Source organism: Schistocerca serialis, chromosome 8, assembly GCF_023864345.2.
Source record: "Schistocerca serialis cubense isolate TAMUIC-IGC-003099 chromosome 8, iqSchSeri2.2, whole genome shotgun sequence".
NCBI lineage: Eukaryota > Metazoa > Arthropoda > Insecta > Orthoptera > Acrididae > Schistocerca > Schistocerca serialis.
In genome coordinates, this window is record NC_064645.1 from 507,004,184 (window position 1) to 507,029,809 (window position 25,626).

The window sequence follows — 25,626 nt, forward strand, 5'->3', positions numbered from 1 at the left end:
GTCTTAGTGTGATCTGCACTGCATCACTGAGCCATTTGCTATAGGTACCGTGTGCTGACCATTGCATTCCGGAGAGCATTCGGTACTTTACCACTCTGTAAACTGATAGCAAAGGTCCGAGCATGCGCAAAAGATTGTTAAATATGTGACTGACTGGAAGACGTTTTGAATAATAGAACACGGCGCGTAGTCTCGAACAGCGAATCTTCGTCTGAGGCAGAGCCTCTGGGAAGCTTGATAAGGTCTCTCTTGTTCTCCACGTGCACGACGATCTGTCGGATAGGGTGGGGAGCAATCTGAGAGTCTTAGCGGTTTGGTGCAGTGAATGGCACCTTGCTGTAATTGATTATAAGTAAACTAATGCGAATGAGAATGAGAAATTTTCCTGTTATGTGAGAGTATAGCATCCATAGTATGCTGCTTGACTGACAAGTGAGTCACGTGGATTAAATATCTAGGCGTAATGAGCGAAACAACGGGAACTGTAACGAGCACAGAATCGCACTTATGGGGAAGTCGAATGGCCAGGTGCTGTTTATGGGCAGAGATCTGGTAAAGTGTAGTGCACTATTGACGAGACTGCGTACAGAAAGCTTGTCCTACTGATTCTTTAGCACTGCCACCAGGTGGATTAAAAAAAGTCAAGCCACTATTATTTACATAAAAGTATATACTGGTCGAAAGCTGCGTCGTAAGATATGTTTTTATTCACAACACGTAAGTACAAGCCATTCTTTGACGATGCAGTAACCCTCACACTGAGTTCTGTACAATTCCAAATGTAAAGAAAGTAAAGGGTCAAGCTCGCTAACAGTAATTTGTTCTACAAAAAGCTAGTACTCTGCACATATACTTTTTTCAATATAGCATGTTGTGTTCACTGAAACAAATTTAGCTCCCAACATCCAAGCGAACCTAGTACCAGTGAATATTCGTTGTTGTATAACTAATGTCACATTAATCCGTTGCCCGCATAGGAGTCGTGTTACGCTGCGTATACGGTGCAGCAACGCACCCTTGCACCGTACATGATCACCGAGCGCAACTTTAAAACAATTTATTTGGGCTACACAATATGAAACATGTAATAAACATTTGGTAAAATAATAAAAAGTTTACCGAGCGAGGTGGTGTAGTGGTTAAACACTGGACTCGCATCCGGGAGGACGACGGTTCAATCCCGCGTCCGGCCATCCTGATTTAAGTTTTCCGTGATTTCCCTAAATCGCTCCAGGCAAATGCCGGGATGGTTCCTTTGAAAGGGCACGGCCGACTTCCTTCCCAGTCCTTCCCTAATCCGATGAGACCGATGACCTCGCTGTCTGGTCTCCTTCCCAAACAACCCCCCCCCCCCCCCCCAATAAAAAGTTTCCGTTCGAAGGCCGTACTGTCCAGAATCGGTATATTAATCATGCAGGTTCGAATCCTGCCTCGGGCATGGATGTGTGTGATGTCCTTAGGTTAGTTAGGTTTAAGAAGTTCTAAGTTCTAGGGGACTGATGACCTAGTGCTCAGAGCCATTTGATTTGCTACTGATATTGCGTATATCTTCGAGAAAGGTCTTTCGCTAAATTATGACTCAGTGGAAGTTAAATTTTTTCTTGAGATACGATGAAGAGTTACTCTGCCGTACAACAGGCTTTCTCGTTTGAGTGAAACGTATCCGGTAGTTTCAAGTCGGGACATGATGATGGCCAGTCAAACACATTCATTCAAATTTCTTCGAACAACGATGTCATGGTCCTTGACTTTATAAAGTAGCATGGCCCTACTGATTCAAAAAAGTTTCAGTTCCTAACTGATACAACACTGTGGTAAGCTCTCTGAAGCTGAAAATGTTTTTCATAAACATCTGTCTTAAGATTGCTATTGTACGTAACTATTATTGCAGACCAAAACTTAAAAATAACTTAGGTCAGCACGTCTCCATTGATTTCACTATCGACTCAACACAATTACTTGAATATTGTTCGCTAGGGATTCCCTCATCCGGGTGCCAAATAAGGTACCGTGACTTACCACTCTACATTCTACCCCAAACCATGAGGGCTAAAATTATATAGATAGCGAGAATCCCTAGCTGAATATTTTGAATAACGAGTTAGTGGTCGCAAATTAGTGTTACTGGTGATATAAAGTCTTGAATGAGCGGCACGTGTGAAGCACGTTTTGAAAACTGCTTATTTTGCATACCAAACAACAGCCTACCGCATCGACGTTTGTGGGGATACATTGACAAGCAATACAGAATCGTCTGTGTCGCGTTCTGTCTCTCGAAAACTGAGGCTCTGTCGTTACAGCAACTTGGAGAAATGTGCACTACCTGCTAAAAAATCTGAAGCACCTAGAAGACATGATCGAATGTCATTGTAGCTTCGTACACATACACATAATCGAAGAGTATGAAAATGACTCAAGTTCCAATTTTCTGTAACCGGTAGAAAGGCCACCAGACTGTATTAGTCTGTTCGTGTTCAGTATTATTATCAGGTCTGGTATGATGTAAGGGCCGTGAACAGTTTCAGATGCTGAGTGATCACTGTGAAGCACATGGAGATGACGCTTACTCGTGTGAGACAGAGTTATCAGCACCTGACGGAGTTTGAAAGGCATCTCGTTGTGTCTCCATGTGGCCGGATGGTCAAATAGTGCAATATCCGGATTTGTGGAGCATTGGGCGTGACTGTGAGGGATGTTGCAATGCATTGGAATGTGAGGTTGGGAGTACTCGTCATGATTCCGATGGACCATATCTGACCACCGCAAAGGATCATCATCGTATTGAGCACCAACCGCGTTGTGATCCCCTGTGCGCCTGCCATTCGAGAACAACTAGTGTACCCGCTGCAACATTCTGTGTCATTCCACACCATTTGTCCGAGAATACCAGCGGGCGAATTGTGGGATTACCGTTCCATACGTAAGCTGCCGCTTACACAGCAGGACAAACATTTGTAGTGGTGCTGTGACCGGCAAGTGTGGGCTACAGGTGAATGGCGTCGTATTGTGTTCAGCGATGAATCGTGGTTCTACACTACCCTGGATGACCATCAGTCGGCGATCTGGGGAGGGGGCCGATATTCTTCCAGTGGTTTGGGGAGGCATTGCCGTGTTATGCCTGGCGTCATTGTGTGGGGGTCCCTTCGGTATGACTTCAGGCCACGACTGATAGTGATTGAGATAACTGTGACGGTACAATGGTACGTCACGAGCATCCTGCGTCTTTGTGCGCTACCTCTCATGCGCCAGCGTGTTGGTGCCGTTGTTCAATAGGACAATGCTTGATCAGTCATAACACGTTTTTTTATGAACTGCCTGCATTATCCTGATGTACTCCCGTCGCCAACAAGATCCCCAGACCTGTCTGCGATAGAACATTTGTTGGATCAGCTCGGACGTCACTCCGGCCCATTGCCAGTATCTAAGATACTCAGAACCAGTTACAACAGCTTGCCTCAGGACAGGATACAACGGCTCTGCGACACCCCTCTCACCGAAGTAGAGTATGCAACCAGGCCAAAGAGGATGCAACTTAATACTAGTATGTGGGCTAATAGTGCCAAAATCTTTCTAAATTTCACTGAGTTTTGTAGTCACTAAAATACCAACACACCGTCTTGAAGCGTGGTGTTTCATTTCGTTTTCTCCTCGCATCGTGGGTGATTCACGCTTAACTTAATGTGTTGATTTGTGCAGTTGCGGATCTCACGCCCTGCCGCCTGCCTCAACAGTTCGCCAGCAACTAAACTCGCTTAGAGCTCCCACCTGAAAATTATCGATACTGAAGGCCATGATAATACTCGCTGCTTGAAGTGCCACCTAGAATATAGTGACTGTGAAATACAGCCTACTGTCCCGAAACAACAGTGATTGCTGTAACGATGGTGTAAAAGCAAGAAACCCAAGAACTAGTACACACGCTACAAACTTTGATTCCGTACCTTAACTGTATACGAAATTTAAATGGATATAGCGTAACAGCGTATCCAGATGGAGAGTTTTTTGTTCACTTTTGTGAAACGGCTTCTCTTTTCCCGTACTATACAGCCCGACTATAATTTAATAGCACACGGAAAGAAAACACGCTGAACTGGCCATCTTGTACATAATGTACTGTACTTGAACTGTTAGTAATCAATGTGATTCTATTTGTTGCAGGTTGCATGCCGGGCAGTGGAACTGTTGACCTTAAGTGTTCTGGAAAGGCTGCAGAGTAATTCACTGACTTCAGGACATACGGAAAGCGCACAGAGATTTGGCAGCGCTCGATTGGATCAGAAGGTAGGACATTTGTCTATTCGGTATCCCGGATTTCCATTTCCGGTAGTGTTTCAGACCAAATAAGTCATAAACCGGTCGGCGTACAATTCTGCAGTCTAGCTTCATGGAAGATGTAGATTAGCTGTAGATGGTTTGAGACGGGATTATTTAATCTTGATACATAGTGCAGCGCTCAAAATGTGTTATACGTTATTCGCTAGCTACAGTATTGCACTGTTTCTAAGATCTTAATACCTATCGGAACGTATGCGACAGCACGCACTACGTAATATGTCCCGAACCACCGCACATAATAACAGGATTCTTTTGGGGCTCACACGTTGAGCTACGTTGATGACAGAAAGATAGGGGGTCAAGTGTTTTGGATAGCCATTGGGCTAGGGACATTTGTACACACAACAGAAGGATCGTCTTCCTGTAACTATTCTATAATATGAGGTCAAAGTTCGAATATTACACACTTCCTCCAGCTTAGAAAAATGGAGCAGATAGGTTGGTTCTTTTTTTCATTATACTCTTATGTAACCTATGGTGCATTTTAAGGGACTTGCGGAGGCACCATTTAATTCATAGGCGGTTCCTGAGAAAACCCGAGAAACATGGTTTTTGGATACCAAAACGGAGTCTCCGATTCCGAGGCGGCTATGCGCAGGAAATGGCTCACATTTTTACTATGCCTTCTTAAGACCCCTGTCTCTAACAGCCTTGAAAATTTTCGTGATACCTTTATCCCTTCCCGAGATACAGAGGGTCAAAGTTACGCTACTTGTACACGTAAAATACGGACGTAATATCCGAAGTGAGACGAAAACATGGTGTATAAAGTGACGCAGCACGGATAAATATGCTGTAAAGTGTCTCCGTTGTCATGAGAAGAGTTCTGGCAACCCTGCGTTGTAGTACTGAGGCACATGCAAAATTTTTGTGCACGTAAAATCCGGTTTGAAGTGTAAAATTAGTTATCCGTTATTTCATATTTCACATAAGTAAACTATCAAAATTTTACTGACTCATAAAGTTCTTTTCATGTGAGTGGCATGTCCTACTCTAAGAGGGAAAAGAAAGGAACCCGCGGAAAAATGCTCCTATAGGAGCACAAGAAAGGCTACTATGCTGCTGTTTTTAAAGACTATGAGTGAAAAAAGGGATATCAGCTGTCTCATTCTCCCTTCCTCAGCACTTTTAAAAAATTTTCCAAAAATTTTGACATACGAATATATTCGCGCCTTTTTACGCCGAGAGGGGAAGAGACAATGGCAGTAGGAAAGAGGCTGAAAAGTAATAAATATTGGAAGATAGTAGACAGTGGTTGTGGTATAGAAAGAGCGAACGAAACGATGGTGGTATGAGAGAAAGATAGGGACACAGTGGCAATCGATCGTTGTTGACAGTGACAGAACTGTGCTAGGAAAAGAGTTAAGGATACTGTGCCAGGATAGAGGAGAAAAGAGGAGGAAGAAGTGGAAGAGAATGAGAGCCAGTGATAATGAGAGGTAAAGTCTGTGACAATGACAAAAAGGAAGACAGAGACAGTGACAGTGAGAAGAGACAGCAGCAGTGAGAAGAGACAGCAACATTGAGAAGAAATGAATGAGACAGTAGTAGTAGTAAGAGAGAGCAAGAGGGAGAGAATGTGACAGTGAGAATAGATAGTAGTAGTAGTAGTAGTAGTAGTAGGACAGAGCGAAGGAGCCTGTGGTTGTGAGACAGGAGACACTGAAATAGAGACACAAAGAGATAATGACTGAATGAGAATCAAGTGGGAGTGGATGGGTGTGAGCAACTTACATCGATGGACTAGTGGGTGTAAGCGAGTTACAGTTAGGGGAGCTTATGGTAGTGAGATACGAGTTGCATGTTAAAAAGAGCGAGAATATGTTCGCATGCCAGAATGTGTTGAGAAAATTTCTTACGTTACTGAGGAAGGCAGACTGAGGCAGCTGGTACTCCACATTTCAGTCCGACTCTTTTAAATCAGCAGGAACATACTCATAAGTTTTGTGCCCCTATAAGAACGTTTCTCCGCTAATTTTCTTCTTTTCCCTGCTGCAGCAGGGCATGTATCTCATATGAAAAGAAAAGTATTGGTCGGTAAAATTTAGATAGCTTACTTATGTGAAACTGAAATAACGCAAAACTAATTGTACACGTCAGACCAGATTTTACGTGGAAAATTTTTTTGCATGTGCTTCAGTACTGCTCTTCCAAATGATAAACGTGGACACCTGACAGCACACTTCTGTATGCTACAACACACGCCTTTCGAGTAATCATAATCAGATAACTGTGGCCAAAATGAACACAAAAGACAAACTCAGAAAAACTTTTATATAAATACACCACCAATGTAACATCAGGAACGAAAGTACCCATTGAGTATAGTACTTGCAATATGCTTGGAAAGCTCATACAAGTGAGAGATACAAAAAAATGTGCACTGTCATATGCAGTTGCTGTTACGTATATTTTCAGTAGACGTCACTTTGAGATATCCCATGCCATGCGATGCAGACTCACAACCTTATTACTTCAAGTTGGCGCCAGATGGCGTTGATCTAAAGAGCAAAGGACGTAGCTTTACAGTATATAAAACATCACTTCCCATATTACACTTCGTACATCGGACTCGAAAAAAACGTGGGCCTTATGTTTTAATTATAATTTTAAATATTATTATGTTTATTATATAAAATTCAGGGAAAATGTACCATTAGTGTAACATCCCCCCGCCCCCACTCCCCGTTCGTTCTTCGTTCCCCTCTGTCCCTTTATGGTACCTTTCGTTCCATTACTCGTTCCTCTACCCGCCCTCCGCCACCATCCCGTCTTATTTTCCTACTCACCTCCCCCTCATCCCTGTCCCTCCCCCAACCATAGCCTATTTCCGCCTCACGTGCTCCTTCCCTGCTCCTCCCCCCCCCTCCCCCCCCCCTCCCCCCGTCCCCCATACCCAATCCATCCTAACAGGATTAGAAAATTTGTTGTTTATGATGAGGTTTTGGTTGTTCAGACATGGCCCATTAGTGGTCTCTATAGTTTGACAGCTGTTTGCTTTGTTTGAAGAAATAATTAAAAAACGAATATTGTCTTCTTTTATAATGGTGGCCTTTACATTGCTGTCTCTCGATGGAATATTTGGCATTGTACCTAGTGTGGTTAATGTTCTCTGTGTATGTCCTATGATAGGTTCTACTCGTAACATATCCTGTGTTGTTATATTTTTTCATTGAAGAAATGACGCTTACCGTAAAAGAAAAATGGTAAGGAATGTTTACGTTGTGTTGTATATTGTAAAGGCTATGTGCTAGTATGCTTCGATCTTTGAGATCAGTGCCTTGTGGCACCAAGTTGAAGTAATACGGTTGTCGAGTCTGGAACCGCACGACCGCTGCGGTCGCAGGTTCGAATCCTGCCTCGGGCATGGATGTGTGTGATGTCCTTAGGTTAGTTAGGTTTAAGTAGTTCTAAGTTCTAGGGGACTTATGACCACAGCAGTTGAGTCCCATAGTGCTCAGAGCCATTTGAACCATTTTGAACGGTTGTCGAGTCTGCTGCCTCCAGTCTGGCATGCGACATCTCGAAGTAACGTCTTTTTGAAAATACGCTTAACGGCAATTGCACATGAGAGAGCACGTTTTTCTTGTATTGTTCACTTGTATGAGCTTTCGTAAGCATATTGTAAGTACTTATACTCAGTGTGGACTTTCGTTCCTGATGTTACATTGGTGTTGTAGTATTTGTATACCGTACAAGCTTTTCTAAGATTGTCTTTTGTGTTAATTTTGGCCACAATTATCTGATTTTTACTCAAAAAGCAGCAGTCAAGACGTTTCCAAGGAATTACTACACGCCACGTCTGTATGGTCGCATGCTTTAAAATGGATGACTTCATCAGTCAAATGGAATCGACAAACCTACTCACTATACTCTGCCCAACATAACATGTAGTATTAGTCATTTTGCATTTGATGTCTCAACAATTTCTAACCGTTTCTGGGAAGATCCCCGTTTTTTAAATGTCTCTTGTATAAGTATTTTCATTGAGCTTATATTTCCATCCAACACCTAACTTGTCTTCGACGTTTTTAACGGAAGTAAAATATTTTTTCTATAGGAATACAATGTTAATTTCGCGAGAGCACGACGTCAACATTTACTCTATAAAAGCCGGTAGTCAAAATCTCTATATCGACTCGTCTATAGCGCATTAGTTACATTAAACAACCCATTTATAACTGCGTCTGGAGGGCCAAAGTGTTACGTTATTCCATTGGATAAAACTGACAAGGAGTTTCAGCTACATCATATATCACAGGACGCAGGTCCCTAGAACATATTCTAATCTCAAACATTATAACGCTCCCGGACGAAAATAAGCTTTTGTCAAAGATTCAGAGCGGGGTTCAGAAAAAGCCATATGCGCGAAGCACAGCTTGCTTTATTACTACGCAACATCTTGAAAACAGCAGATGGAGGTGAACGGGTAGATTCTGACTTCCTAGATTTCCGAAAGGCATTGCACCTTGCACGAAACCGACGGCGAGTAACCTACGCTGCCGGGGAAAAAAAGAAAAGAAATAAAGAAATTGCAACATCCTCAAGGGCATTGTTCAGTGGCACCAGTGTAATATATACCATAGTGAGGGACTGTAGTATCACTGATTTATTTGTCACTGTCATCGGCTATCAGATGGCTGAGTCGGAGATGATCAGTGTTCCCAACATTTATCCTAGGGTATACCCCACTGACGAGTACTTACTGAGCCATTTGAGCGGGACGGCATTGTGGGCCTGCAGCAAGTTGGGTGGACATATATCGACGGGGTGCTGCACATATTGGACACCATCATTCGGTGCTGTGTTGCTGCTTTCAGTAGTGGTCTGGGGAACATTCCCCTACCTGTAGAACAGGTTCTGTACGTCAACGTAGAACAGACGTATATAGAGGTCGACGCATTGTGCAAGCAGCGGTGGTCGACCGAACATAATCCAGGATCGATATCTGGCCACAAGTTGAATTTGCTATATCATCAGGGATCGCTGGGAACCGTCTGTGGCCAGGCTATCACAAACACCACGACACAGCCAAGCTACTCTGGTGTAGTGAAAGAGTTTGTAAAGTGGAAAGGCGCTCTGTTGTTTTCAGTGATGAGAGTAGGTTTCATCTGTATGGAGTGATGGACGTACATGGTATATGGCATGAACCTGGTGAGCTGCCCGTTCCAGGACATTTGGTGTTGTCCGTATGCGAGTGAGGGACGTACATGCATATAGCATAGACCTGATGAACTGTCTGTTCTTGCACATTAGCCCATAACACACAGGTCCGATCACGGACTTTGTTACCATTCGCGGTCGTATTTGGTGTTTCTGCAGGGTAAAGTAACCAGTGCCTCCTACATTGCACAGACTGTTATCGTTGCTTCTGTCAATTCTTCAACAGGAAAGTGAAGAGCTTTTTCTGCAGGACGTGCACGTCCACGTACGGATGCTGCGAAGTAACATGTTTTCCGGGATGTGTAACAACTGCCCTTATCTGCAAGATTACGAGATCTCTCGCCAGTTGAACACGTATGGAGCATGACGAAGCGGGAACTTACTCATTCTCCAGGGCCTGCAAGAACCACTGCCGAACTGTAACAGATTGCTTAAAAATGCGTGGGACAGTCTGTAGTAGGATGTCGTTCGGTATCTTTATGATCGTTTGCCTGGGAGAATACACGCCTGCGTTGCCGCCAGAGATGGATGCACTGTATACTGATTTGACCGTTTGTCACATGAGTGTTTCATTCGGTCTGAATTTTTTACCATATACTCCAACAATGATGAAGTACCTGTCATCTCATTTGTCATTAGAATGACTTTGTCCTTGAGGTTGTTGCATTTTTTTCGGCAGTTTAGATATTACCATACGGAGTACCTTTATAGATATGCCACTAGTTCGATAAATTTTTGCTTAACAGAACCCTGTACGTCATACTGGACGACGAATATTTAACAGAAACAACAGTAACATCTGGCGCACCGCTAGGAAAAAGGACTACAGGTGTTCTCAGTATACATACGCGATTTATCGGTTCGAGTTGGCAGTAACAATGATTTGTATATTTCACTCGCGATACTATTGTCCGCAGAGAAATGGCATCATATACACTCCTGGAAATGGAAAAAAGAACACATTGACACCGTTGTGTCAGACCCACCATACTTGCTCCGGACACTGCGAGAGGGCTGTACAAGCAATGATCACACGCACGGCACAGCGGACACACCAGGAACCGCGGTGTTGGCCGTCGAATGGCGCTAGCTGCGCAGCATTTGTGCACCGCCGCCGTCAGTGTCAGCCAGTTTGCCGTGGCATACGGAGCTCCATCGCAGTCTTTAACACTGGTAGCATGCCGCGACAGCGTGGACGTGAACCGTATGTGCAGTTGACGGACTTTGAGCGAGGGCGTATAGTGGGCATGCGGGAGGCCGGGTGGACGTACCGCCGAATTGCTCAACACGTGGGGCGTGAGGTCTCCACAGTACATCGATGTTGTCGCCAGTGGTCGGCGGAAGGTGCACGTGCCCGTCGACCTGGGACCGGACCGCAGCGACGCACGGATGCACGCCAAGACCGTAGGATCCTACGCAGTGCCGTAGGGGACCGCACCGCCACTTCCCAGCAAATTAGGGACACTGTTGCTCCTGGGGTATCGGCGAGGACCATTCGCAACCGTCTCCATGAAGCTGGGCTACGGTCCCGCACACCGTTAGGCCGTCTTCCGCTCACGCCCCAACATCGTGCAGCCCACCTCCAGTGGTGTCGCGACAGGCGTGAATGGAGGGACGAATGGAGACGTGTCGTCTTCAGCGATGAGAGTCGCTTCTGCCTTGGTGCCAATGATGGTCGTATGCGTGTTTGGCGCCGTGCAGGTGAGCGCCACAATCAGGACTGCATACGACTGAGGCACACAGGGCCAACACCCGGCATCATGGTGTGGGGAGCGATCTCCTACACTGCCCGTACACCACTGGTGATCGTCGAGGGGACACTGAATAGTGCACGGTACATCCAAACCGTCATCGAACCCATCGTTCTACCATTCCTAGACCGGCAAGGGAACTTGCTGTTCCAACAGGACAATGCACGTCCGCATGTATCCCGTGCCACCCAACGTGCTCTAGAAGGTGTAAGTCAACTACCCTGGCCAGCAAGATCTCCGGATCTGTCCCCCATTGAGCATGTTTGGGACTGGATGAAGCGTCGTCTCACGCGGTCTGCACGTCCAGCACGAACGCTGGTCCAACTGAGGCGCCAGGTGGAAATGGCATGGCAAGCCGTTCCACAGGACTACATCCAGCATCTCTACGATCGTCTCCATGGGAGAATAGCAGCCTGCATTGCTGCGAAAGGTGGATATACACTGTACTAGTGCCGACATTGTGCATGCTCTGTTGCCTGTGTCTATGTGCCTGTGGTTCTGTCAGTGTGATCATGTGATGTATCTGACCCCAGGAATGTGTCAATAAAGTTTCCCCTTCCTGGGACAATGAATTCACGGTGTTCTTATTTCAATTTCCAGGAGTGTAGATCGTTATATTGTCTCACTACCTTTGTATCATTTATCATAACACCTTCGTGGTAGGCTTCTGATTGCTGCTGTTGAAGTGATCCTATCCAGTTATTGCCTCACTGCTGCCTTTGCCCCTATTGTCTGAGAGTAACGTACACTAATGGCCATTAAAATTTCTACACCAAGAAGAAATGCACATGATAAACGGGTATTCATTGGACAAATATATTATGCTAGAACTGACATGTGACTACATTTTCACGCAATTTGGGTGCATAGATCCTGACAAATCAGTACCCAGAACAAACACCTCTTGCTGTAATAACAGCCTTGATACGCCTGCGCATTGAGTCAAACAGAGCTCGGATGGCGTGTACAGGTACAGCTGCCCATGCAGCTTCAACACGATACCATAGTTCATCAAGAGTAGTGACTGGCGTATTGTGACGAGCCAGTTGCTCGGCCACCATGGGCCAGACGTTTTCAATTGGTGAGAGACTGGAGAATGTGCTGGCTAGGGCAACAGTAGAATATTTTCTGTATCCAGAAAAGCCCGTACAGGACCTGCAACATGCGTTTGTGCATTATCCTGCTGAAATGTAGGGTTTGCAGGGATCGAATGAAGGGTAGAGCCACGGGTCGTAAAACATCTGGAATGTAACGTCCACTGTTCAAAGTGCCGTCAATGCGAACAAGAGGTGACCGAGACGTGTAACCAATGGCACCCCATACCATCACGCCGGGTGGTACGCCAGTATGGCGACGACGAATACACGCTTCCAATGTGCGTTCACCGCGATGTCGCCAAACACGGATGCGACCATCATGATGCTGTAAACAGAACCTGGCTTCATCCGAAAAAATGACGTTTTGCCATTCGTGCACCCAGGTTCGTCGTTGAGTATACCATCGCAGGCGCTCCTGTCTGTGATGCAGCGTCAAGGGTAACCGCAGCCATGGTCTCCGAGCTAATAGTCCATGCTGCTGCAAACGTCGTCGAACTGTTCGTGCAGATGGTTGTTGTCTTGCAGATGTCCCCATCTGTTGACTCAGGGATCGAGACGTGGCTGCACCATCCGTTACAGCCATGCGGATAAGATGCCTGTCATCTCGACTGCTAGTGATACGAGGCCGTTGGGATCCAGCACGGCGTTCCGTATTACCCTGCTGAACCCACCGATTCCATATTCTGCTAACAGTCATTGGATCTCGACCAACGCGAGCAGCATTGACGCGATACGATAAACCGCAATCGCGGGAGGCTACAATCCGACCTTTATCAAAGTCGAAAACGTGATGGTACGCATTTCTCCTCCTTACACGAGGCATCACAACAACGTTTCACCAGGCAACGCCGGTCAACTGCTGTTTGTGTATGAGAAATCGGTTGGAAACTTTCCTCATGTCAACACGTTGTAGGTGTCGCCACCGGCACCAACCTTGTGTGAATGCTCTGAAAAGCTAATCATTTGCATATCATAGCATCTTCTTCCTGTCGGTTAAATTTCGCGTCTGTAGCACGTCATCTTCGTGGTGTAGCAATTTTAATGGCCAATAGTGTCTCATTTGCCATAACACGCAGAAAGAAGTGGGCAGTATTTCCACTTGGCGTAACAAATGACAGCTCTCTTTAAATATGAATAAATGCAAGGTAATGGTTATAACAAAAAGAATAGCAGTGCTATTGTATCCAATTTCAGCATTAATAGACGATATATGAAGTAAGCTAAATCTTTTAAATATTTTTGAGGTGAAACTAAAATCAATATGATCTTGTCCAAACATGTAAAAGTAATTTTAGGGAAGGCGAATGGAATACTTAACACTCATTGAAAGTGTTCTGGCAAAATGTAGTTCATCTCTAAAGAATACAGCTTGTGCTACCAGTTATGGACTACTTTATTGCGAGAAATCAGGAGTTCAACTGTCTACAAGTACTGAAATAAATCAGTGCTGAAGATTCAAATTTTGTGGCGGTCCAGGACTCCAACCTGGTTGCTTTGCTTCTCTAGAGCCGCTGCCTTAACCGTCTCGGCCATCCGAACACGCCTCCCGTCCAACCCAAATTCTCCCCCTGAGACGCGCAAGTATCCCCCTCCCCCAAAATCCATTAGCCCTGCAGCTCGTAGCATTCGCTAAGTCCCGTAGGAGTTGGGAAGATATGATGCATCAGCACTGAAAGTACGTAGAGCCGCCCACGCTCATATATATCAGATATGTGATGTCATTTCTGTCGGACACGCGGGGCTTAACGAATGTTACGAGCAGTGGGCATAATGGATGGGAGCGCTGCTTGCGCGTGACAGGTGAGAGTTTGGATTGGACGGGAGGGGAGGCGTGTGCGGATGGCCGACAGAACAGACAGCACGTATCAATATAGGCTGCTACTTCAACGTTTGGAGGCCCTAACAAGAAGGTACGACAGCAGACATCGAACGAATTAAGGGGCTCGCTGCTAGGATCGTATCAGGTCGCTATAACACATACAAAATTGTAAAAGAAATGATCGCAGAACTTAATTGGAAATTACTGGAAGGAAGAGAACGTAGTTCTCGACAACTCTTAGAAAGAGATCGTATTCGAGGGAGACTGTCACCATTAAAGAACTTGTGCAGAAAGTATCAGAGTTACTAAAGAGAGGCTAAGGCGGTTGCTAATTATGCAGATGGAGTTGGACAGAAAATCGTTATTATTGGTACTAATTACCCTATCTTCTGCACAGTACAGTGTACAGGAGTTGGACAAGAACATGAAAAAACCGTGAGAAATGCGTGCTTGAACGTAAGTAGAGAAGGTAGCCGAAGTGTTTGGTGTTTCAAGAGGCTACGTATCGAAGATTTATACCGCATACAAGGGAAGCTCAAAAACGTCATCCGGTATGTCACAACGCTGACGAATGTGTGTATTGAGTGATCACAACAAACGGTCCTTGAAGAGGATCGCCACGAAAAGTAAAAAGACAACAGCTGCAAAAGTTACGCAGAACTGAACGTCGCAATCGCGAGAACCCTGAAAGTACCAAAAGTAACACGAAGGGAGTTCCATAAGCAGGGAAATACAGGTCGAGCTGAAATTCAGAAACTGCTAATCAGTCATGGAAATGCCCGTAAAGAGGAAAACGTGGGTGCCGGACTATGGAGCACTGGAAAAATGTCACTTGGTCCGAAGAGCCTTGTGCCACACTGTTCCCAATTCTAGCCGAGTGTGCGTCCTAAAAGTGAAATACAGCTGGGGGTCGGCGATGATTTGAGCAGCCATATCGTGGTATTCCATGGACCCCCTGGTTACTCTGCAAGATAGCATTATTTCCAAGCAGTATATCACCATTTTGGCTGATCCAATCTATCCCATGTTACAGTGTTTCTTTCCCAGTGACGATTCTGTGTTCCAAGACGACAGGGCTCCTGTTCACGCATCTCGTGTCATCCAGGGCTGGTTTTGTGAGCGCAAGTATGTGTTGCCGCATCTTCCCTGGCCACCGTCGTCACCAGTGGAGAGAAGGGTGCGTGATCGCTATGGACCACCATCATCATTACGTGAAACTTGTCATTATTTTGCAGGAAGAATGATAAAAGTTTCCCCTGAAAAGTATACAGAATCTCTTTTTATCAATTCCAAGACAAATGCCAACGGTTTTTCTTCATCTTATTAGGCATGGTAATGTCTTGTGTTTTTGGTGTTCCCCCCCCCCTTTTTTTCACCCCCTGTATATATGCAATTGATTGAGTGCGGTAGGGTCTCAGAAAGCTAGGGAAATTACTGCCAGGAAGTGAGTAGTGTATGTATGACGCGATTCCAGCGGCTCCTGCACTGCAATGTATTAGGCGACTGGCCGCAGTTACCCAATCCCAGCTTCTGCAACAGAGTGTATGTATGGCGCACAGTCGTAATAGCACGCAGTGACGCAAGGCCGGCCCTCAGCTCCATTGACTGCTTGACTGCAAGGCGTGCGTGCTGTGCTGGCGAAACCGGCGCGGCCGCGTGGCTTTGCGTGGTGGATAAGGCAGCGATAGCCGGAGGCAGCGAGACCCGCACACGTGGCCTCCACGCCGCGCACCTCGTTACGGCCACTGGGTTACAGACACGCCTAACTGAGGAGAACTATCGCCTCCAGAACGCAAAGTTATTTCTGTGTCGTATGGCTTACTAGATACATCTGGTGGACCAAACTCTGATATAAGTGATAAGAAGAAAGACCTAAGAAAATGACAAAATGCCCCAACTATACATCTCATCACCATCATGCTGAACTGGTCAGTGCTTGAATGACTGACGTTATTATTACCTATGTGATAGATCAACTATCGGCTGAGATTATTTGCTAAAACTGCTCGCAAATGGCAGTCATATCCATCTCCTATATCTGGCATGGGGAATTCTTTGCAGTATACAGGGATAACAAAAAATGGCGACACCTAAAACACAACGTATTACCATGCCTGATATGGTGTAGTTCAAATGTTCAAATGTGTGTGAAATCTTATGGGACTTGACTGCTAAGGTCATCAGTCCCTAAGCTTACACACTACTTAACCTAAATTATCCTAAGGACAAACACACACACCCATGCCCGAGGGAGGACTCGAACCTCCGCCGGGATTAACCGCACAGTCCATGACTGCAGCGCGTTAGACCGCTCGGTGGTGTAGTAAAACCTGTAGCATTCAAAACAGCTTTCAGTCGCCTCGGAATGGGTAAATACAGGTGCTGTATTGATTTGAAGATAATCTTATACTATTCTTCTTGGAAAATAGTGACGCATTCAGGTAACTATGATAGAGGATCACGCACCCTTCTCTCCAAAGTAGTTCAGAAAGGGTCAGTAATATTGAGACCTGGTGACTTCGGTGCCAGCGGAGACGCGAAAAATCATTTTCGTGCTCACAAAAGTAGTACTGGCCGATAGGAGTTGCGTGAACAGGGAACTTGTCGTCTTGGAGCACAGCATCACCATTTGGGAACAAATATTGTACCATGGGATGGACCTGATCAACCAAAATATTCTCATAATCCTTGGCAAAATTCGACCTTGCAAAGTGTCGTTGGGGCCCTTGGAATACCACGATAGGGTTGTCCAAATCATCGCCGAACCCCCGCCATGGTTCACTATTGATACGCAGACTACGCCAGAATTAGGAAACGTATGCATCAAGACTCACCCGACCAAATTACTTTGTTCCATTGCTCCATAAATTACATTTTGTGGCTTCGGCACCGCGTTTTCTTGTTACGGGCGTTTCATCGCTGATGAGTGGTACTGGAATTTCAGCTCGCCCTTCAATTTCTTAATTTCTTGCTTATAGAGACCCTTCGTGTTGTTAGTGCTGACGGGGTTCACGAGTGCAACATTCATTTCTGCAGTGAAATTTGCAACTGTCTTCCTCTTACTTTTCGACTGCTCTTCGAACGATCACGCAACACACACGCTATGACTCACTATGACTTAGCGGATGATGTTTTTCCGCTTCGTATCTTTGTGTTATAAATCTGCTTTGGTTCTTCTTGAAACAACACTTCGGCTCCCTTGGTTACGGAAGCACCGACAATTTGCCAACGTACGAATACGTTTAGCTCTGGCATAATGATCTCACAGCTACGTAGAGCACTGTTCTGATTAAGACGGACATCTGCAATGTATTGAAAACATTGCTCAGGTTCGTGCACAACCCCGCAAGCTCGACCAGCATCTACATATATGTTCAAGCATGCATTTCTCACAGTGTTTCCATATTTTCGTCCACCTCCTGTATGATTATGGCTGAAATAATTGCATAGCATAAAATAACGGGAGCACCAGGAGAAGGAGTTCAACAAACTAACATAATAATAATAATCCATATATCTGTAAAAAGAACACAGTTACGTTGTTCAATAGTGATGAGAATTACAAAGAAAGTAAATCACTGACAAACGACACGACTGTTCACTCTACAAAACAGTTACTGCCTCATAATGATCTTTGGGATTCGTTAACAGAAATTTTAATTAAAATCTTAAGATAAGGCCAATGTGTATTGCAAGTAAGGTAGTGAGCACAAAAATAATTGCTTCCAATTCTAGCCTTCCACTTATTTGAAAAACAGCCTTTAACACTGTAAAACTAGTTCCCAAGGCCGCAGTATAGATGAAAGGTTGGAAAGCGCAAGAAGGCGTATCAAGGATGAGAACACTTTTGTAGAACTGACTCCAGACTTATGGTGTTTATCAGCCTTGGCAGTGAATTCTATATTAGAAGTGCCTGCGGTGAATTGCGGATAAACATCGCGGCGCGATTGGCGATTTTAATATTCTGCCAAACATGGCTTAATGCGTAGAGGTTGCTAACCATCACACATAGACAAAGACGGGCGCCATGTGCTGACGAATGTCGGTCCAACGGTCCATCTTCTTTTTCTTACACAGGACGACCCGTCTTCACCTTTGCGTGGTGGAATGGAGTTTTTAACGAAACAGCCACGTTCAGACTTCGCAAGTGCGTGGTGGAGGGGAGCGTTTAACGAAGTAGCCGCATTCAAGCTTTTTAACTGTTGCTTCTCATTATTGGCCTTCTTTTGGATTTTAATTAAATAATTAATGACTAATGCTATAAAGCTGAAACGTATGGGTGCAAAGACTTCTGTACCTGGGTGGGAGGGGGGAGGGAGTTATTAATAGCTCTGCTTGGTCAATGCCTCGTAATGAAACGTTTAAATTCGACCATAAAGGTCTAATAAGTATTTCAAAAATTAAACTACATGACTACGTTACTTTAATTATTACTGTTTGATTATATTATTTATGTGAAGCTGTCGATATCTGAGGTCCTATGATCATAATGGAAAAATGGAGATGGAAATGGAAAAATGGAAAAACTGGTAGAAGCCGACCTCGGAGAAGATCAGTTTGGTTTCCGTAGAAATGTTGGAACACGTGAGGCATTATTGACCCTACGACTTATCTTAGAAAATAGATTAAGGAAAGGCAAACCTACGTTTCTAGCATTTGTAGACTTAGAGAAAGCTTTTGACAATGTTAACTGGAATACTCTCTTTCAAATTCTGAAGGTGGCAGGGGTAAAATACAGGGAGCGAAAGGCTATTTACAATTTGTACAGAAACCAGATGGCAGTTATAAGAGTCGAGGGACATGAAAGGGAAGCAGTGGTTGGGAAGGGAGTGAGACAGGGTTGTAGCCTCTCCCCGATGTTATTCAATCTGTATATTGAGCAAGCAGTAAAGGAAACAAAAGAAAAATTCTGAGTAGGTATTAAAATTCATGGAGAAGAAGTAAAAACTTTGAGGTTCGCCGATGACATTGTAATTCTGTCAGAGACAGCAAAGGACTTGGGAGAGCAGTTGAACGGAATGGACAGTGTCTTGAAAGGAGGATATAAGATGAACATCAACAAAAGCAAAACGAGGATAATGGAATGTAGTCAAATTAAATCGGGTGATGCTGAGGGAATTAGATTAGGAAGTGAGACACTTAAAGTAGTAAAGGAGTTTTGCTATTTAGGGAGTAAAATAACTGATGATGGTCGAAGTAGAGAGGATATAAAATGTAGACTGCCAATGGCAAGGAAAGCGTTTCTGAAGAAGAGAAATTTGTTAACATCGAGTATAGATTTAAGTGTCAGGAAGTCGTTTCTGAAAGTATTTGTATGGAGTGTAGCCATGTATGGAAGTGAAACATGGACGATAACTAGTTTCGACAAGAAGAGAATAGAAGGTTTCGAAATGTGGTGCTACAGAAGAATGCTGAAGATAAGGTGGGTAGATCACGTAACTAATGAGGAGGTATTGAATAGGATTGGGGAGAAGAGAAGTTTGTGGCACAACTTGACTAGAAGAAGGGATCAGTTGGTAGGACATGTTCTGAGGCATCAAGGGATCACCAATTTAGTATTGGAGGGCAGCGTAGAGGGTAAAAATCGTAGAGGGAGACCAAGAGATGAATACACTAAGCAGATTCAGAAGGATGTAGGTTGCAGTAAGTACTGGGAGATGGAGGAGCTTGCACATGATAGAGTAGCATGGAGAGCTGCATCAAACCAATCTCAGAACTGAAGACCACAACAACAACAACAACATGATCATAATCATCGCCATCTTCGTCGTCGTCAGTTGTGCGATAGCTCTTTGTGAGTCTTGGCCTGATGTAGAAGAGTATGCCTTTCTTTCATGTTGAGTGGCGGATTACTCCAACTGTGGATCCCGATTTTTCTTATGGCCTCTCTGACGCCTTCCTTCCACTTTAGCTTTCGTGCTCCAACCCTTCTGGTTTCTTCAAGCACTGCTTGAATGTCTTCTTAATCATTCTGTAATTAGCTCCCAATGCAGTCCTGCCCATTCAAGCTTTTTAGTCTTAATGCAGCTCACACAGGCTGATTCATGACATATATTATGTACTTCATAGTCGACTCTTCTCCTCCAGTCACCATTTTCTTCCATTGGCCCAAGAATGTGCCTAAAGATTTATCTTTCAAATATGCCAAGTATCTTTTCGTCGAATTTCGTTGGTGTCTAGGTTTCAGCAATGTTTGTTAGCACTGGTCTCACTAAAACTATGTATTTGACAGCTTTAGTTTTCCTGAGCGACAGCTTAGAGTTCAGATGTTTTCTAAGGCCATCGAAGCACTTGTTCTTACAGTTTATTTCTGTTAGTGAAACTACGCACGGCGTTAGACTTACATGAATCTGTTTCTATGAAAAGAGGCCAAGGGATTCATTAGGATAATCATTCTTAGTTAAAGACATATGCTTAGTTTTCCCTTCATCTATCTGAAGATTCAACTTCCCGCCAGCTCTTTCAAGACCTGCAAAAGTTTCTATCATTGTTTTTGCCGTTACGCTTACTATCTAACCCATGTGCTAAGTATCAAATCCAGAATGGACACGTAGAAAATGTAACAGATCTACTAAGGAGACTGCCTACACAACGCTTGTCCGCCCTCTTTTAGAATACTGCTGCGCGGTGTGGGACCCTTACCAGGTAGGACCGACGGAGTACATCGAAAAAGTTCAAAGAAGGGCAGCACGTTTTGTATTGTCGCGAAATAAGGGAGAGTGTGTCACTGAAATGATACAGGACTTGGGCTGGATATCATTAAAAGAAGGCGTTTTTCGTTGCGACGGAATCTTCTCACGAAATTCCAATCACCAACTTTCTCCTCTGAATGCGAAAATATTTTGTTGATGCCGACCTATGTAGGGAGAAACGATGGTCATAATAAAATAAGGGAAGTTAGAGCTCACACGGAAAGATATAGGTGTTCATTTTTCCCGCGCGCTGTTCGAGGTTGGAATAATAGAGAATTATTGTGAAGGTGGTTCGATGAACCCTCTGCCAAACACTTAAATATGATTCGCATAGGGATGTAGATGTAGATGGGGTGAACAACGACGGCGGATCTGTGTACGTGCGAAGTCGTGCAACTTAAGAACAACTGACCGCCCAGATGAACATGGGCCTACCAACAGCGTCCCTTCAACCACCGTTCAGGGTACGTTGCCGCGTATGAACCTCCAGGGCGGGGGCCTGGTTCATGCAACCATGTTAATTGCTGTTCATCAGCGACGCAAGCGAGTACCGCAGCTGGACGTCCATTGGGTGGTGAGAAGTGGCCTTTCTGGATGAATCGCGTTTTATGCTTCATCGGGCAGATGGCGGTGTTTAGGATTCAGGCAGGAGGGGAGCGTTATGTCCTTGGCACGATGGCGTCCACCAGCAGTACAGTGCAATGTGTCACACAGCTTGCGTTCTACGTACGTGGTTCGAAGAGCACGAGGACGAGTTTACAGTATCCCTCTGGCCATCAGACTCCTAGGATTAAAACCCAATCGAGAATCTGTGGAACCACCTCAGTCGGGCTGTTCGCGCCATGTATCCTCAACTCAGAAACCTAGGGCAGCTAGTCAGGCACTGGAGTCGGCATGGGTCCACATCCCTGTGGGTACCTTCCACAACCTCACTGATTCTCTTCTGCACGTCTCGCACTGCAAAAGGTATTTGTTCAGTCTTCTGACTGGTGCTCACATTAATGTGACTGGGCAACGTGGTGTGCTGTTCAGTAGGGACCAGAGGCGAGTGTCAACCGCTGCAGTTACAATATGTTTGAAGCTGTCAGGAACTGCTACTGTCAGTGAATGTAGGTACATCTCAACCAGTTTTCGAGGGACCATCGCAATCGCAGCTGCACACAATGGATATCTGTTCACAGCAGCACATAAAGCTTCATTTCCTCAGTGGGTTAAACAACACAGAAATTGGAACTAGTTAGCTGGAGGACTGTGTTGTGATCGGACGAGTCGCTGTTTTGCCTCTTTTCGAATGATGCAAGGCGAGTGCACCGACGGCGCAATGAGGCATTTAAAAGCAATGAGTGGGACGAAGTGTTGACCTTCATTTCTTCATGAGAAATATCTTTGGGCGTTCCTATCTTGGAAGGTGACAGTACCCGTGTTCACAGGGCTACCGCAAACGTTCGTAGTTGTACGAACAGTGAATCTGCCTATCTTACGTCTACCGGCCCGCTAAATTATGTGGTCTTAATCCTACACAAAATGTCTGGGACCTGTTTTCACCAATGGATGAAAGGTAGAAATGAACATCCCTGCAGTCTGGTAGCTCTACAGGATCTAATCATCAGTGAGTTGCTTGATCTGGATATCGCATACGTGAAGACATCTGTGAATCCACTTCCTCGCAAAATGGGACCACTATGAAGGCTAGAGGCAGTGTTACGCTGTATTATATCTCCTGAAGGTGACTAATTGTTTGTACGGTGCTCCTAGTTTCTTGCGAACGAGCACGTAAATACTGCTAAAATTCGTCGCCGTTCCCTTGGACATTTCGATGGTGAAACCCTTTCTTGGCTTCGTGTGAAGCATTGGTATAAGAAACTTCCTGGCAGATTAAAACTGTGTGCCAGACCGAGACTCGAACTCGGGACCTTTGGCTTTCGCGGGGAAGTGCTCTACCATCTGAGCTACCCAAGCACGACTCACGCCCCGTCCTCACAGCTTTACTTCTGCCATTGGTATAAGAGCTTCAAGAAAGGGCGAGAGCTTGTTGGAAACATAACCAATTTGCACCATCCCCGCACCAGCACCACAGCTCAGCACATCGATGCTGTTCGTTAACTTGTCTAAGGTGGTCGGCACCTAACTGTGCTTTAAATCACTGAGAAGCTTCAAGTAAGCTTTGGAAGTATGCAGTCAGTCACTTGGAGTGAATTGGGAATTTGAAAAGTTCAGGTCCTTCGCAAGTTGCTGAATGAAGAGCCTAGTTGTTAATTTCTCACATGGTACAGGGACTAAGGTGATTTTTTTTTTTTTTTTTTGACAAAACGCTCCACATATTGTAAAACTTAGGTCCATCATTACAACCCAGAATCAAAGAAAGCAAACTTGCCAAGAGGCCACATTTGTCGCTGTGCGACATCCCCATGCTTGAAACTCTTAGTGAAGCTCTTGGTGGAAAAGTCTTTACGACCAACGCAGCTGACAGGAAGTTACCGTCAGTCACGTCCTCCTACTTCGTTTGAAAATGCGTCAAAAATTGGTCTGCCGATGGCTGAACGGTATCGGAAAATGAGTGATTATGTAAAAGAATAACCACAGTGCATTTAAATTAATTTTGAACCATAAAAATTATTACAAATGGCTCGTTTATATTAGATCCCTCTGGGGTAGCTGTGGTCGGATTTGCTTCACAATTGCAGTGAGGATATGGAAACTTGAACCATTTGATAAGACAGTAAGTGCGCGTGGTGTCCTAGGTTGTGATTCCAAGTTCAAATGGTTGAAATGGCTCTGAGCACTATGGGACTTAACTTCTGAGGTCATCAGTCCCCTAGAACTGAGAACTACTTAAACCTAACTAACCTAAAGACATCACACACACCCATGCCCGAGGCAGGATTCGAACCTGCGACCGCAGCCATCGCGCGGTTCCAGACTGTAGAGCCTAGAACCTCTCGGCCACTCCGGTCGGCAGGTCAAAAGTCATGGAATACCTGCTAATAACGCGACGGACCTCCTTTTGCCCAGCATAGTGCAGCATCTCGACGTGGCATGGGCTCGACAAGCCATTCGAAGTTCCCTTCAAAAATATTGAGCCATGCTGCCTCTTTAGCCATTCATAATTGCGAAAGTGTTGCCGGTGCAGGATTTTGTACACGAACTGACCTCTCGATTATGCTCCATAAATGTTCGACGGGATTCATGTTCGGTGATAGGGTGGCCAAATCATTCGCTCTTATTATCTGGAGTGTTCTTCAAACCAATCGCTAACATTTGTGACCCGGTGACATGGCGCGTTGTCGTCCATAAAAATTCCATCGTTGTTAGGAAACGTAAAGTTCATGAATGGCTGCAAATGGTATCCATTCAGTGTAAACACAGTCCACACCATTACAGAGCCACCACCGGCTTGCACCGTGCCTTGCTGACAACTTGAGTCCATGGCTTTGTGAGGTCTGCTCCATACTCGAACCCTACCATCAGCTTTTCAGCTTTTACCGTCTGCAATCGGGACTCATCTAACCAGGCCAATGTTTTCCAGTCGTGTAGTGTCCACCTATATCGTCACAAGCCCAGGAGAGGCGCTGCAGGCTATGTCGTGCTGTTAGGAAAGGCGCTCTGGTCGGTCGTTTGCTGCCATTAACGCCAAATTCTCCCCCCCCCCCCCCAACGGCAATGTTCGAACGGGTACGTTCGTCGTACGTCCCACATTCATTTCTGCGGCTATTTCACCCAGTGTTGCTTGTCTGTTAGCACTAGCAACTCTGAGAAAACGCCGCTGCTACCAATCATTAAGCGAAGGCCGTTGGTCAATGCGTTGTCCGTGGTGAGATGTAATACCCGAAATTTGGTAGACTCGGCACACTCTTGACGCTGTGGATCTCGGAATACTGAATTCCCTAACGCTTACCAAGGTGGAATGTCCCATGCGTCTTGCTCCAACTACCTATTCCGCGTTCAAAGTCAGTTAATTCCCTTCCTGCGGCCATAATCACGTCGGAAACTTTTTCACAGGAGTCACCTGAATACAGCTTCGACAACGTACCGCCATTTTATACCGTGTGTTCGCGATACTACCGCCTTCAGCATATGTGCATATCGCTACCCCATGACTTTTGTCACCTCATTGTATGTAGTACTACACTGCGACAAATGCGTGGATGAGACATGAAGTACATAAACGTGCCTGAGCATACGCTATAAGAATAGCAAGAAACACTGGAGACGATGCAGTGGCAGAATATGTAACAGTGGAGAAGGGGAGAGAGAATTTTTAGATTGGCGACATGTGGCGTCAGATATAAAATAAGCGCAAACCCGGAATAAAAACGACTGTGCACTGTTGCGGGGAAAGAAGGACTGAAGTAAAACGAAATTCTCGTTTTCTACAGAAAACACGCACCAAACAGCACCAAAAAATATCTTTGTACACAGTTGTGTATGAGTCAGATACTGCTAATAATTGTTTTCCAGCTCTAATGTGCAGATTGTTTGCTGATCTGTTTGCTTTTCTAAAGCTTTTCGTTGTTACCATATTAGTGCTTTATCACTACCGCAGAGAAGTGCTTAACTCTTCACTTTTGTCTGAAATAGCAGCGCTGTTGTTAGAGTCAGGGTATCATAATTTGTCTGTGCAACATCGCAGCTGTGTGAGTACAAACGTGTTGCTTTGGTGAGTAAGACAAAAAAGGTAAAGCGACTGTTTCTTCCTGCAATGAATTCAAATTAATGTTTTCCATTTACCATGTGAAATCTTACATGAAATACAACCCTTACTCAGCGCG

At 45.0% G+C, this 25,626-nt stretch overlaps 1 long non-coding RNA gene across 1 annotated transcript in view; it reads left to right on the forward strand.

The window, feature by feature from the left end:
* The window catches only part of LOC126416248 (uncharacterized), a 260,962-nt gene extending 256,679 nt beyond the window's left edge, over positions 1 to 4,283 (forward strand). The window contains exon 4 of the long non-coding RNA XR_007575421.1: positions 4,159 to 4,283. This is a non-coding gene — a long non-coding RNA (uncharacterized LOC126416248). The remainder of the gene's footprint in view (positions 1 to 4,158) is intronic.
* The last annotated feature ends 21,343 nt before the right edge of the window (positions 4,284 to 25,626 follow it).